Source organism: Pinus tabuliformis, chromosome 6, assembly GCF_031772625.1.
Source record: "Pinus tabuliformis cultivar Carrire ecotype Pingquan chromosome 6, CPIR1, whole genome shotgun sequence".
NCBI lineage: Eukaryota > Viridiplantae > Streptophyta > Pinopsida > Pinales > Pinaceae > Pinus > Pinus tabuliformis.
This window is the reverse complement of record NC_142292.1, coordinates 1,884,989,354-1,885,005,967: the sequence shown is the minus strand read 5'-3', so window position 1 is coordinate 1,885,005,967 and position 16,614 is coordinate 1,884,989,354. Positions and strand designations below refer to the sequence as shown.

Genomic DNA, 16,614 nt, shown 5'->3' with positions numbered 1-16,614 from the left:
CTGGATACGAATTGGCTGCATTTCATGGAAGGCAGTGGAGGGGGAAGAAGAGATATATGGAGGGTTTGGAGGGACTCTCAGACCATGGAGAAAGAAATTGGCAACGACCATAGTGAAAATCAGTAGCTCGAGATTAAAAAGAGGATATGGCTCCTCTGATAGCCTGCGGAGGTCTAATAGTTTCCAGAACTAGCAGGGGGTGTAAGGGTGGTATGGGAAATGGAAGACAGGCCCTGCCTGGCTAGTATGACTAACAGGGGGCTGGCAAACCCCAAGGGGAAGGAAAGCGATACAGTGGAATAGGAATGCAAGAAACTTAACCAGTGGGTCTTTCTGTGGATGGGGGGAATCCATTCTTAGTCATCCTGAGTTGAGATGGAATGCAAGGGTGGGCCAGAACTCGTAACGATAAGAGGGAGGGGTCAGTGCATCCTAAGTCTAGGGGGTCTACCCTTGTCGTGGAAATTGAGTCAAAACCTTCCTCCCCTGACATTGGTATCCCAAATCCTTGCCTACCAGCTCCTAGGAGTGGAGATGGACCACATTAGGGATCTCAGTTGGAGGTCTCTAGGGGGAGCTTTGTGCGAGGGAGGGAAGCGATAGCCTTACTGTTAAGCACAACAAGAACCAAGGAAATATTGGAAGGGAATTAGGGTCAACTTGGTTGCCGAGAGAAAATTCACAGCTCATATGCTATAAAGAAGAATTAGAAGGAAGCACGGAAGACTGTGAATGAAATTTGAATTAGTTTTAATGTATGCACTTATGTTAACATTACAGGTTTAATTAACTCCTATACTATTCAAACTTTGATGCTCTAACATCAGGAGCACGTAAGAACACAAGAGGGGTGGGGACTAAAGGAATTGCTGAGGTAAAAGATGGTGAAGTTAGAAGCGAGACAGGTAAGAAAAAGAGGCTAGAGAGTAGGTAAACATGTAGAAAAGAAAATGGAGGATCTGGTGGCTTCAGTAAGAACAACCGAGTGAAAAAGGGGAAGAAAAGCAGGTGAGGAAAGTATGCAGAACTTAATACATGTTTACCATGTAGGCACTCCAGCACATGTAAAAGAAATAATAGAATCTTTGGAAGCAGAGCTAAATGCCAATGTGGAAAGTGAAGAACTTCCAATGGAGGACTGGGAGTCATTGCTTATCCACTCGAGACATACTAGAAGCTGTCAAAGAATGTTCAGACAAATAGATCCAAACCTTTCTACTGAACGAAGTGCCCATGTCAAGTCCCAAGGACTGATGCCAAGTAGTAGAAAGTAAATTTTGTTACTATGAAGGATAAAATTTACTTTACAAGTCAAAGTATTAAGGATATAATAGATACAGTAGCAAACTAAGCATGGATGATAATGATCAAATCTTTAAATTTTGGATGGATTATGATGCTAATTGATGGCCAATAGACTTGGTTTCCCTGGGGCAGGTTGAGGCCACCAGATATATTTTGTTATCTGCGTATAGATAATTAACAGAAAAAGGAAGTACTACCAACCTTACATAAAAAAAAGTGTTTAATTTATATAAAAATGAAATAAACAATAGTTAATTTGAAGAATAGAGTTTAAGAAAAACTAATTGTTAAACCTAGAAATAGAAGTTAAAGTGAGTAAAGATGCAATTCTAAATATTTATAAGTAGTAACAGGGTATGAGTAGAAATATTTGTACAATATTCAAGTTATTTGAGTATTTTGGAGCTTGAGAGAGTAGCGAATAGGTGATTTTACAACCATAAAAGAGAATTTATTTATGACACAAAAGTATTTATGGCTTGAGTTTTAAAATTATATGGATGAAGGATTTGTAGGTATATGCAGGTTGCCGCTTGCATAATAGGGAGTTAGTGCTTTTGTTCAGTTGGTGATAATAAATAGGCAGTTGGTGCTACCTTCAAGTTGTTCTTTAGAAATCATGAAGTTGGTGCTGGTAGAAAGAAGGAAGGCCACAGCATTCAATGGGTTATAGCCTACACAAAAAAAAATATGTAACTCAAATTTGAAGCTTTATTTTGCATCAAAATGAAAAATGTTTGTGGTTTTCCTAGTTCGGTTTCCATGTTAATATATTATGTTTAGATTTATGAGTTTGGTGTATTCTTATTCATTATAATGTTTCTTAGTATTTGTACTTTGAGTAATGAATTTTGAAATTGTTAAAATATTGATTCACCTCCCTTAGTCTTTCCCTATTTTCTAACACAAAATACACAAGTTTCATAAAACAAATAATGGTTATATATTATAAACAAGATACCATGTATCTTTTTATGGATTATACTATTGAATATATAAACATATATTATAAACTCTAAAAAATAAAATACAATAACCTAATTAACCACATAAAAATATGTTGATGTTTTGCTAAGCCTAGAGTCTAGACCTTTATTTTTGGTCGTACAAAAGATGTGAGTCCAAAAAAAATGTCTAGAATGAAACGCAATTGGCAACAGGTGAAAAGTATATGTGTGTACCAAGCCCATTAATATAACAATAACATATGTTTAGACATAGCCATATGTATGATTGTTTTGAAGTGCCTAGCTCCATTTTCGGTACTAGTGTTGATGCATTCAGAGCATATAGGTTGAGCAAGAGGCAAAAAAAAATTCTAATACCAAGTTAGACCTAGCGAAGAGTCATTATTACTGAGAATAGAGATCATCTTTATTGTGGCCAAGAAAATGTTCCAAATCCCATGACAAAATGCATGGAGACACTATCAGTAAGGGTTCTATCTCAAGAATCCACACCTTGGAAGATCCATATCGGATTACACTAAAAACATAATCCTATTTTCTTCCTCAACACTAGTAAGAAACAAAAATGCATAAATAGGTTAAATATACAAGGAATATTTCAAAGAAATGGCATGGCTTATAAGTGAATAACTACGGATTTTGGCCTTTTAATGACATACCAAATACTAATAATGGGAATCGTAGAATGTAAATGGTAGGCATATAACAGTTTGATCTAAATGGAAAGTGACATATGTCCCTGGTATTTAACCATGGTATTCACCAATGGTATTTACCCATAGTATTGTAACTCAAGAAGGATACAAATAATGAGCCACACTTTGTAAAAGGAAAAAAATTGTGCACCACAATATAGTTATGGCTATTTATCATTATATATAATATATATATATATATATATATATATATATATATATATATATATATATATATATATATATATATTCTTCTTTCACATTATTTCTTAAATCTTAGCCTCCCAAGATCCAGATTAGTGGTATCAGAGTGGGTTACAACTCTAGCACAATAAGGGTTACAATCTGAGGGGAGCATATTTGCAATGAGCCTTTAGGTCATGGAAGGTTCAGAGTCACAATATGGAAATAATAACTATCATGGGAGAGGTAGAAAAAATGTGCGTTGGGCTTAATTTAGGCATCAACAAGTCCCATTCCCACAAGTTCTCATCGTGTTTTTCAATAATGTCGCTTTAATCGTTGATTTTAGCAATCTTGTGATTCAATTTAGTTTCTGTAAACAAAAGCTAATTTATTTTTCACTATGGGAATCAAGTTGTTGTGAGTTGTTATGTCATGTAATTTAACAATAATCAATGCAAACTTAGAGTCTATTGTTTCTAAGGCCATGATGACTGAAGATCCTAAACTTGCAATAGACAAGCCTACCATGCCATTGAAGGAATGAGAAAGGACAATATCCAATGGTGAGTAATACAAATTCTTCCAAGTGTTTGAAACCCTTGCCTGCAAATCCCCCTTATTTCTAGATGATTATTGAATAAATCATGGCCTTCAAGGAGCACGGGGGATATAATAGTTACGCAATAACCAAATTTAATTCCCTTAAGTTAAATCTAATTTACCTCTTACATTTAAGAAGAAGCTCAATTTCTAGCTCCAAAATTTATCAAATTCCTGTAAGATAACCAATGTGGAGGGATCCTACAAGCACCAAGAAAGAAAAGAATCTTGTTGCCAAAAAATATAAAGAAATTATGGCTAAATCTATTGAAAATTCCCCCTCTGTGCCTGTGTATTCAAAGAATCTAGAAAATCTCACAACTCCAAAGGACGCGACCTCTAAGGCAAAGAAGCAAGTAGTGGCAGCTAAGCTAGCTACTCCAAAGTGATCTTTTGTAAGAATGGTGGCCAAGCCCACAGTCCAATCATTGTGAACAAACCCTTACAAGAAAGCATGCAATGTTGCAAAGTAAGCTAAGAAATGAGATATTTGGGCCCTTTCCAAACAAAATCATATGTACATTATTATTATCATGACCACTACGACCATATTTATTTTTGTACAATGTTTGTTGTTTGTCAAGAGTTTTATATTTCAATCTCTATCCCAAATTCTAGTTGTGCTCCATCACTATTCTATGAAGTTGTAATGTTGGAAGGGAAACAACAAATAATGAATTAGTGTACATGTTTTCCTGATTTGGATCATAAAAATATTTTTCTTTGTGTTGAATGCATATGAAGAGGTTTCCTAGTATTAACTTGATAGATATTGAGAATGTTGATGATATTATTTATATTTTAATAAAGATGCTAAAAGCTTTGTGTCATCACAACAAGAAGATTGGTGCCAGTATCATCCATATTTGTGATTTTCAAATATTAGAGGGCATAAAGTAGGAAGTGATAATAAATCTTATAAAAAAATGTCATTCTTACAAGCAACATGTGATGCATAGTAGTAATACACCTTTGGATGAGGAGCTTCTTTTCAGGGTCTTACATTGGATGGCGACCTACAACATGTACTTGGAAAACATGATGGAACTAACCCAGGAGCTCTTGTTACATGGGAAAAGACATTAGCTCATCCACCTTCTCTTTTTAATGTCAAAAACGAGAAAGATAAGACAATGGATGATTTGGTTCAATTGTCTCGGACATCTTCAAGAGTGAATACGTTGTCTTAAGAAAAAACTAGTAGCAATGTGAGGAATCGGCCCGTTTCTCCACTCCCATTGTTACATCCACCACCAAGCTAAAAGGGTTATTAATCCATCTGACAAGCTTGAGAAAACACTAGATTTTTCTTAGTGGTGATGATTACGAGACACCAACTACTCCAAATCCACCAACAATTAGCCAAAGCAATGGGAAAGACATGGAAACCTCACTAGGTTCCATTTCTTGACAGGCTACTCCATATCCATTTAATTCAAATCCCAATGCTCCATATGTCTTGACAACATAGCAAACATCTTCTTCATCCCATGTGCTACAACAACCATATCATCCAAATGGAAATAATTCTTTGGTGATCTCATTAACACAATGACATGAATGTCAAAAGTTTTAACCTGAATGTGAGGAATCATGTCAGAAATATGACAATCATACATTACAATGGTCAAATATAGCAAGGCACTCTCATAAACCATAATGGTCAATTATCATACATGATGCACTTCAGTTAATTTGAATGTGCATGCATAAAAAAGTCGTAGAAGTCTTACACCTCCTCCTTGGGGTGTTCAATCTCCATAGGAAGTACCACAAGTAGAATATAGTTAGCAATGAACTCTTGTATATGGAAACAATATCAAACTAGTGATTCCATCTCGTCTAGAATTGTATTATGAGATATTTCAATTTTCCAAGTGGAAAGACTCTTCAGATCTTGGCTAATTTATGCATGGTTATTCTGAAAGTGCACATGATGATCCTGATATAAAGGGCACAAAACCTGTCACTTCATAATGATACACCTCATATGGAACTTTCTCATATGCACAAGAGGGTATCCTTGGACCATTATTCATCAAGGTTATGGACCACCCCCAAACCCATGGTTATGGGACAACCACACAAAACCCTTGCAATCGAAGTCCATTTTCTAGGTTGCACATTGTCAGCATCATAGTTGGGCTAAAAGCATTACAAGGTATCTCTACCTTCAGCTCTTTGTTCATCATTATTTTAAGGTCATCCACAAACTCACGGTAATGGGTCAAACAAACAAAACCGTTCCATCAAAGTTGATTTTCTAGGTCTCACTTTGTTAGTATCACACTTGGACCACAAACATTATAAGGTATCTCTATCCTTAGATCTTCATACATCATGGTTTTGGGTCATCCATAAACCCATGGTTATCTAGGTCAACAACAACAAAAAACTTTTGTTCATTGGCTCATGTTCAACAAAATTTTCTGAAGATGAAACATTATGCAATAGAAACCACTTCTTACTAAGGGGGAGGAATGATCTGAATGGAAAGTAGCATCCACCCATGGTATTTACCAATGGTATTCATCCATATTATTTTAACTCAAGAAGGCTATAAATAATGAACCTCACTTTCTAAAAGGGCATATTTGTGCACGACAATGTGATTTTAGTTATTTCTCATTATTTTAATAAAAACTTTGTTTATTTATGTATTCATGCTTCTGTGATCCATAATGAATTAAGAAAAGTCTTTCGGTAGAAATCACATATTTGTTTTCTTCATTCATGTTATTTCTTAGAGCTTAGCCTCCAAATATATGGATCACAAGTAGTGAGTGACATTTAAGAGGAGGTTTGAGGAGTCCTTACTGTGTAGACCATGGCTACATAACTTGAGCATGATTGAAAAATAGAGGGTCGAAGGCTATGAGCTTCAACCCAAATGCATATCAATCCAAAGAAAGCTTGATATCAATGTAGTGTGGTGTTTGTATCGATACATAGTAGATGAATTTAGCACTATAATTTAAAATCCATCATTATTTCCAAAACATATGAATTAGAAGACCCATGGGGCACTTGATCTTGGTGGAAGGGCCAAGAGCGCAATCTGCAACAAAACATGCCTAAAAAAATCTTAGATCCAAACCCACCCCTAAAAACATATGTAGCAACAACCTACCAATATGTGGCCATACAAATTCCTTACATGTTTGTACATTGCTAAGATAATTCAAGAACGGCCTAACAGGTAGATCATGGACAACTAAATATACTTAAAAGAAAAAGACATTATCTTTGGAAAGATAATTAGGCTTGATGAAAAAATCAAGCATGGTAAAAAAATAGATCATGGAAAAATGAAACCTAAAATAATTCAAAAAAAACTTTTGGTTATATAAAAACCAAATTTAACAATGTTAGGTTAAGTAAACTAATTAAAAAACAAGAAAATGAAAGCTAATTTTTATAAACCAGTAGACAACCTAACTGATTTCACTATTCGAGAGAAAACAATGAGATCATAATTAAAAAATATATATATATCTTGTAGCGATAATTCCCAAATCTTCAAACCATTAATTTGAAACATTAATGGTTTCAAGATTTGATAGCACAAACATGAAATATAACTGCTCAACAAGTTGAAGAAAATATTACTAAAAAATAGAAAATATTAGCTAGATCTAATACGAGGTTATAATATTGAAAATAGACAGTAACATATAATAATATAAAACAAACATATAACCTTGTCAATCAAACCTCACCAATCAAACCTCACATGCATGTAACAATATCTAGTTAATACAAGAAAGGAGGCAAGAGTCAAAAGAAAGAATACACCACATTTATGTGGTAAAACCCCAATTGGGAAGCATTCATGGGAACTTAATAATGTCTTTATTATATTCATAAATATATCCAATACCTTTCCTCTTTATAATGATAAGACTCATATTTTTCTGTGTGTCACACAACTCCTTAATGTCTTATATACGAGGAGATATGGCGGAATTGTAAATGCATGTTGGGTAATGTAATTTCACATATTTTTATAATAAATAATTACAATGGTATTTTGTCATGATGAATGAGAGATATATGTCATTTACAAAATATTACAGCCTCCTCTAACATAACGTGGACATTATTACCATTGAAAAAGACACATTCCAACACCTAAAACCAACCTTTGGAAGCATCTCAATTAAAAAGCTATTTTAATCATTTGTCATGATTTTGACACTTAGATGTTGAAGTGTAATTTTATGGTTTAGGAGACCAAGGATGTCTCTGTCACAAAAAAAATAGTTGAGGTTTTATCTTATTAAATAAATTTGAGATTGATTTGATTACTTAACAATTGTCATTGTAATTGTGATGTCCTTGTTGAGAAGGTCTTGGATTGATTTACGAAAGGCTATTTACACAGAACAAACATAGACTTTGGAGAGTATTCAATACATGTTTTGAGTAGACATTGGGATGAGATTTCTACCGATAATAACTAGAGTCGCTTTAGTGAATGATTAGTTTATTGTGTTGATCTTTTTTTCCACCTATTATTCATGATTTTTTACATTATTCTTAATGATTTTAAATGAATTTATGCAATTTTTTAATATATTATAATTTTAATAAATATTTAAATGGTATAATAATTAGATAAATGCATATTAATATTCTTTCGTATATATTAAATAAAATTTCATGATGTAAAAGAAGGAGAAAGAAACTCATTGAGTTAGTCCTAACTTTCTTTTTAATGAATTTTTATTTGGTTATTATATTTAGATATTTATAAGTCTATGATATGAGGTAATTTTTCATACTTTGAACTTATTGTTTAATATTATAGGTTATAAAACTAATTATATATATATATTTTAAATACCTAAAAATATATTTTAAATTAAAGATTAACTAATAAAATAATAGTTATATTTTTAAATTGTAATATTATATTATATTATATTTATAACTAGCAATTATATTTAATGTTGCAAAAGAAATGTCATAAGGTAGTATATTGCTAACATGAAATCACTAAAATTTCACAGAATCTTTTCCCTTTCCCTAATAGGCTCCTCTTCTTCCTTGCTTGTATCATCTTTTCATTATTAATGAGTTATCAAAAAAAATATTGTTTGGTCTCAAATCCTACCAACCCAAATTGTTGAAATCATCGCTGTAAATAATTAAGAGACCACAGTGAATGCTCTATGTAAACAACTTGTCTAGTGGATAACTCGTCTTCAAACTCTTAACACAACTAAATAGTTATCTAAGTTAATATATGTGGCCACATACATACACTACGATGTAAATAATTATGAGACCACAGTGAATGCTCTATGTAAACAACTTGTATAGTGGATAACTCGTCTTCAAGGTTTTTTTTTTCTTTGATATAATGGGGATCTTGTCTCCTGCGTATGGTTAAGTGCCTTTCCTGCCAAACTCCTCCTTAAGCAAATACCACCTTCTCAATTTCATGAACTAATCATTCTGCCAGGCTACGGTTGAAATATTTGCGAACCACCCACAAAAGTTTCACCTCTTGTGTGCTAGGAGCCATGGTGTACGCCGGCACGATTCAACCAAACCTTCTGAGGTGGTAAAAAATCTCATACTCATCGTGCCTGCTACTGTCCTTTACCAAAAACGCCACTAGAGGGACATTGATCTCCTTCGACAGAACGTTGAACCATCCAGTCCTTACCAAACCATCTGCGGGATCCTTGGCGTTTTCCACGAAGTTGCCCATTATATTTGGCTAGCCATGTTCAAACAATTCAAAACCCGTCACATACTGTACATTCGAAGGGATTACAACTGAAATAAATTATTTGAGACGCGACAACAAACCTTGAACCCTAGATTTATGAGCCAATAATATTGCGCAAGTATTTGGCTGGCTCTTGTAGGGATACAAGGTCAAGGGATTTAATTCAAAGATACTTTCCCCATATAAAACCTGCAATATCAATCAAGGTCTTCCCCGTAATTAAAAATAATTATACCTTTCGAGAAATTAATGGTGAAGGTAGGTTGATCGTGTTTGAAATTTCTGATAATTTCAAACAAAAATCTGAACAAAGAATAATGCTCTGTTTTAAACACACACAGGATCTTAACACAACGGAACAAAAAAAAATGTTTCCAGAACACAGAGTTTTACACACACACATAGAAACTTGTATTCATTAAAATACTGTTGCTACAAAATATGGTTCTTCCTCTCTCACAGAGGGATTTTCAAAAAAAAAAATCACACACTGCTGTGTCTACTCTATATGCTATTTTGCTGCTGCGGCTTTCTTTGCATTCACGCGCTGTTGCGTGTTACAGATGAACTATTGTGCTTTTTCACATTCCTTTTTTTTACTACTGGCTGAAAAAACTTTTATATCTACCAGGTTATGCGTGAGAAGGTCAAGAATGACCACCAACCGCTTTAACTCTCTGATGGAGTCTCTGCTGCAGTCTGCTGCTCTTGATGAACAAAAAACTGATCTTTTTTGATATTCTGCTGTACTTCTCGAGCAGGTGGAGTGGAACTCCATAACTGATAAATGCGTTGAACTGCTCGAGGCAGGTCCTTTCCTTCTCGGCCATACTTTCATGTTAAATGTGGTTGTTGAGAAGTAATGGCGCAAAATGTTGAATCAGGCATTCTTCCTTCTTTGGGAACACAAAACAGGTTAAGACATAAAGACAGTATGACGGAGGCGTGTTCAAGGCAGGAATAAATAATGGTCGTTGGATTAAAAAAATGGACAGCGGAGATTAACTTGGCGAAGGTGCGATATGTGATAGCTAACGGGTTGCATCGCAACATTGCATCGGCGGGAGACAAAGATGAAAACAAAACTCAAATGAGAGTTCCGATTTGCGATTTGCGATCGCATCGCAGAATCGCAATCGGCAAAAAACAAAGAACGGAGCGGGGCAGCAGGTGGTGAACGCGATTTGCGATATGCGATAATATCGCATCGTCACGTCGGGAAAAATTCAAGAGAACACATGGAGACAATGGTCATGAATGCAATTTACGATCTGCGATGAGATCGCGTCGCAAGGGAAAGATAGTGCTGCAGTTGAAATTATCATTTCAACACTCCCTTTTAATTTCAACTGTTGGGTCATCAGTCATACCCAGACATTTCCTCAAATACTCAAAACTTTTCTGTCCCAAAGGCTTGGTCAAAATGTCTGCAACCTGTTCTTGAGTGTTGCAATGTTGTAAAATGATTTCTCCATTATTCACCAATTCTGTGATGTAATGGAACCTTGTATCAATGTGTTTCGTTCGTTTGTGAAACACAGAATTCTTGGACAGGGCAATAGCTGAGCTATTGTCACAAAAAATAACCGTTGCTTTTGCTTGCTCTTGGCATAAGCTCCTTAGTATCCTTCTCATCCAAATCACTTGACACGCTGCTGCTATAGCTGCCACGTATTCTGCCTCTGCTATAGACAATGCCACAATGAGCTGTTTCATAGAAGCCCATGAAATTGCTCCTGAACCCATGTGAAAGAGATAACCGGATGTGCTTTTGTAATCATCTACACTTCCAGCCCAATCGCTATCGATGTAGCCAACTAAATCTGAACTTTCTGAAAAAGTATATAAAATGCCAAATCTTTTTGTACCTTTAACATACCTCAGAATTCTTTTTGCTGCCTGCTATGGCCTCTCCATGAATCTGGAAATTAAGCTAACAACATGCATTATATCCAGCCTAGTTGTAGTCAAATACATTAGGCTGCCAACTATGCTCTTATACAAGCTAGGATCAAAATCCTTGCTGTTGTCCTCTTTGCTGAGTTTTAATCCCATCACCGTGGGAGTGACTACTGTCTTGTTGTCCTGCATATTAAATCTTTCCAATACTTCATTAACATATTTTGCTTGCAAAATAAAAATTCCATTTTCATTTTGATCTACTTCTATTCCTAAGAAGTATTTCAGCAAACCCATGTCAGTCATTTCAAATTCTTCTTTCATGACTGTTTTGAAGTTTTCAATGAGATGATCATCATTACCTGTGAAGATAACATCATCAACATATAACACAACAATTAGAATTTTACCATCCTTTTCTTTGATGTAGAGGGCGGGTTCTCCCTCACACTTCTCAAATCCTTTTTCCAGTAGATAGGAATCTATCCTACTATAACATGCTCTTGGTGCTTGCTTCAGCCCATCAAGAGCTTTCTTCAATCTGCATACTTTGTGCTCTTGGCCTTTCTTTTCATAGCCTGGAGGTTGTTCAATGTAGACCTCTTCCTTTAACACTCCATTTAGGAATGCTGACTTCACGTCCATTTGGTAAACTTTCCACTTGTTTTGTGCTGCTATGGACAACATTGCTCTCACGGTTTCCATTCTTGCAACCGGTGCAAAAGTCTCCCCATAATCTTTCCCATACTGCTGCTTGTATCCCTTGACAACAAGTCTTGCCTTGTGCCTTTCTATCTTGCCTTCAACATTGCTCTTGGTCTTATAGACCCATTTAACTCCAATGACTTGTTTACCTTTTGGTAGCTCAACCAAATCCCATGTCTTGTTTCTTTCTATGGCATTGATCTCCTCATCCACAGCTTCTATCCATTTCTTATCTTTAATTGCATCTTCGAAATGAATAGGGTCATCAACATGACAATACAAAGCAAATAAGGAATTCATTCCTTCATCATAAATATCACTTTAATTTTTGAATTTCTTACCTCTTTCATTTGGTGTGTAAGTGCTTGAAGAAGCACTTGAATTTCCTCCTTGTGGTGTGATTGAAGAAGCACTCTCTTTTCTTCTCAAGGGTGTCTCTTGTTGTCCTTGTGTTGGCACTGCTGTTTGGGGATGTGTTTCAGCCAACTCTTCATCATCTTCATCATGAGACAAATAGTTTTTAACATTAACTGTTTTCTCTATGCTTCCATCCCAAGCTTCCTTCTCAATAAACTGAACATCTCTACTCACAAAAAACTTTTTGGTAGATGGGATATACAACCTATAAGCTTTGGACTCCTCACTGTATCCAATGAAATACATTTCTCCCCTTTGTTGTCCAACTTCTTCCTTAGCTGATTTGGAATGTGTGCATAGGCCACACATCCAAAAACTTTCATGTGGGTGACTCCTTGCTTTCTCCCACTCCATGCTTCTTCCAGCACTTTGTTCATCATAGCCTTTGTAGGACACCTATTCAAAATATATACTGCATAATGTACAGCTTCAACCCAATAATCATTTGGCAAATGCTTTGCCTTCAACATGCTCCTCGCCATATCCATAATTCTTCTGTTCTTCCTTTCAGCATCTCCATTTTGTTGCGGAGTGTACCTTTCTGTAATTGCTTTTGAATTCCATTTTCTCTACAAAAACGTAAAAATTATTTGGAGATATACTCACCTCCTCTGTCAGTTCTCAAAACTTTGATACGCAGCCCACTTTGATTTTCCACAAGTGATTTGAAATTTTGAAAATTTTCAAACACTTCACTTTTGTTCTTCAAGAAATAAACCCAAGTCTTTCTGGTGAAATCATCAATGAATGTTAGAAAATATTGGCTGCCTGCAAGTGATGGAGCTTGCATTAGTCCACATAAATCTGAGTGGACAATTTCTAAGGGTGCATTTGCCCTTAAGCTTTTCCCTGATGGAAAACTTTCTCTATGTTGTTTTCCCAATATACAACCTTCACAAAGGATGTCCGGTTTCTCTATCAATGGTAATCCTCTTACCATTCCTTTTCTACTCAGCAAGTTAAGACCTCCAAAGTTGAGATGTCCAAATCTCAAGTGCCACAACCAATTTTCATCCTTTGGTACGCTTTGGAGAGCCTCTTGTGTCACTGCTGCAATTACTTCTTTGTTTTTCAAATCTTCCCTTATTCTGAGAGGGAACATCATGTTCCTCTTCATCTTCACTTCAACAATGCATCTTTTGCTAGGTGCTCTATCCATGATGGTGCATACATCATTTACAAAGAAAACATTGTAACCCTTTTGAACAAGTTGTCCAATACTCAAGAGGTTACACTTCATTCCAGGAACATAATAGACATCTGCTATGGTTTTCCTTTCACCTTTATTTGTAAATATTTTTACTTCTCCTTTTCCCATAACAGAAACTTTACTATCAGTCCCAAGTGTGACTTGTGACTTCACATTCTGATTTAGAGCAGAAAACAGGGCTATGTTTCCTGTCATATGGTTACTACAACCGGAATCTAGAAACCATATATCTTCACTGTTTGTTTCAGCCATATTACAAGCTAACAACACATTATCTTGGCTGATATTTTCTCTAGTAATATTTGCACTAGATCTATTATTCATATCATGCTGCTTTTTTCTACATTCATTGGCATAATGCCCATATTTTTTACAATAATAACATTGGACATTGGATTTTTCATACATTTGTCCTTGAGCATGATGTTGTCCACTTTGTTGGCTGCTGTCTTGGCCTTGGTTTTGATTTGGATTGCTGCCTCTTCCTTGAGCGTTTTCTAGACTGTTCCTTCCACCTCTGTTTTGGCTTCTGCCTCTTCCTCTCTTGCTTCCTCTGCCTTGACCTCTTCCTCTTCCAAAAGACATCTGGGTCTTGAAGGCTTGCTCTAGAGATGAGTTTTCATTTCTACTCAACCTTTTTTCATGTGTTATCAGTGATGCATGAAGTTCATCAACTGAAAAGTTTGTGAGATCCTTTGTCTCTTCTATGGTGGTGAAAATCACATCGAACTTTGAGGGTAGGACCCTCAATAGTTTCTCCACAATCCTCCTTTCTTCAAGAATTTCTCCATGAGTCCTTATTTGTGTGACTAAACCAATCACATGTGTGAAGAATGAGTCAATATTGTCTGACTCCTTCATGCACAGGTTCTCAAAATCTCTCCTCAGCAACTTTAGTTTAGTTGTCTTCACTTTCTCCATGCCTTGATAGGCTGTCTTGAGAGTTTGCCATGCTTCTTTGGATGTCTTGGCTGTTGCTAGCCTTGGAAACACGCTCCCATGCACTGCTTGATACAAGAAGAAGAGGGCTTTTGAATCCTTCTTCTTGTAGCTCTTCAACAGATCTTTCTCTGCCTGAGTTAGATTATTAAACTCATTTTCATCTGCTGGTTCTTTAAAACCATCTTCAACTATTTCCCATAAGTCTTGGGAAGCAAACAAGGCTTTCATTGTTATTGCCCAATAGTCATAATTTTTGCCATCAAATAATGGGAGTTGCATACCCATGCTATTGCTGGTGCTTGTACTGGTGTTGGCCATACTTGCACTCTAAACTAGGCTTCAAATATACAGTCAGGTATTTAAATAACTAGCTTAAGAAATAACTTTGATTCTTTCTTGACTGAGTCTTCACTCTGTTGGAGAAGCTGCTGCAGCAAGAAAGTCCTTCCTTCAGCTTCTTTGACACCTTCAAAGAGCCTGGACTAGCTCTGATACCATGTTGGAAATTTCTGATAATTTCAAACAAAAATCTGATCAGAGAATAATGCTATGTTATAAACACACACAAGATCTTAACACAGCGGAACAAAAAAAAAAACGTTTCCAGAACACAGAGTTTTACACACACACATAGAAACTTGTATTCATTAAAATACTGCTGTTACAAAATATGGTTCTTCCTCTCTCACAGAGGGATTTTCAAAAAAAATCACACACTGCTGTGTCTACTCTACATGCTATTTCGCTGCTGCGGCTTTCTTTGCATTCATGCGCTGCTGCGTGTTACAGATGCACTGTTGTGCTTTTTCACATTCATTTTTTTTACTACAGATTGAAAAAACTTTTATATCTACCAGGTTATGCGTGAGAAGGTCAAGAATGACCACCAACCGCTTTAACTCTCTGATGGAGTCTCTACTGTACTTCTCGAGCAGGTGGAGTGGAACTCCATAACTGATAAATGCGTTGAACTGCTCGAGGCAGGTCCTTTCCTTCTCGGCCATACTTTCATGTTAAATGTGGTTGTTGAGAAGTAATGGCGCAGAATGCTGAATCAGGCGTTCTTCCTTCTTTGGGAACAAAAAACAGGTTAAGACATAAAGACAGTATGACGGAGGCGTGTTCAAGGCGGGAATAAATAATGGCCGTTGGATTAAAAAAAATGGATGGCGGAGATTAACTTGGCGAAGGTGCGATATGCGATAGCTGACGGGTTGCATCGCAACATCGCATCAGCGGGAGACAAAAATGAAAACAAAACTCATATGAGAGTTGCGATTTGCAATTTGCGATCGCATCGCAGAATCACAATCGGCAAAAAACAAAGAACGTAGCGGGGCAACAGGTCGTGAACGTGATTTGCGATATGTGATAATATCGCATCGTCGCGTCGGGAAAAATTCAAGAGAACACACGGAGACAATGGTCATGAATGCGATTTGCGATCTGCGATGAGATCGCGTCGCAAGGGAAAAATAGTGCTGCAGTTGAAATTATCATTTCAACAGATCAGCGCCCAAATAGTTCATGTGAAATATGAGATCCTCAGGGAGATCTTGCTTTTCTCTCTAGATAACCCATCCGATTCCAGCATAGACAAGAAAATACTTGTGCCCGGCGACGTTATGTTATTCACCAATGGAAGCCGAAAATCCCATTACAAATCAGGGTAAAGGAGTGGTGCAATAAGTCCACTGGTAAAGGACACTAAAAAATCTAAGGATATTTGAAGACTCACCCTGTTTCTCTGGACGAGAAGATTGTGCAACAGCTTGACATCTTCGAACTCTCCATTGTAAGTGGAACCCAAGATGGCTGCCACACAAATAGTGTTCTCGTCGACCATCTCAACAGCCTTAACAGGATCGACGATATAGTAATCCTTCCTCGGTTTAACTTCCTTCATCTCTACTTCAAAATAACGGGAAAATTTCTCACAACACACCT

The 16,614-nt window shown here is 36.2% G+C and overlaps 1 pseudogene; it reads left to right on the top strand.

Annotated features, from left to right (window-relative positions):
- Positions 1–4,705: 4,705 nt before the first annotated feature.
- Positions 4,706–5,894, top strand: LOC149266701 (uncharacterized; annotated as a pseudogene).
- The last annotated feature ends 10,720 nt before the right edge of the window (positions 5,895–16,614 follow it).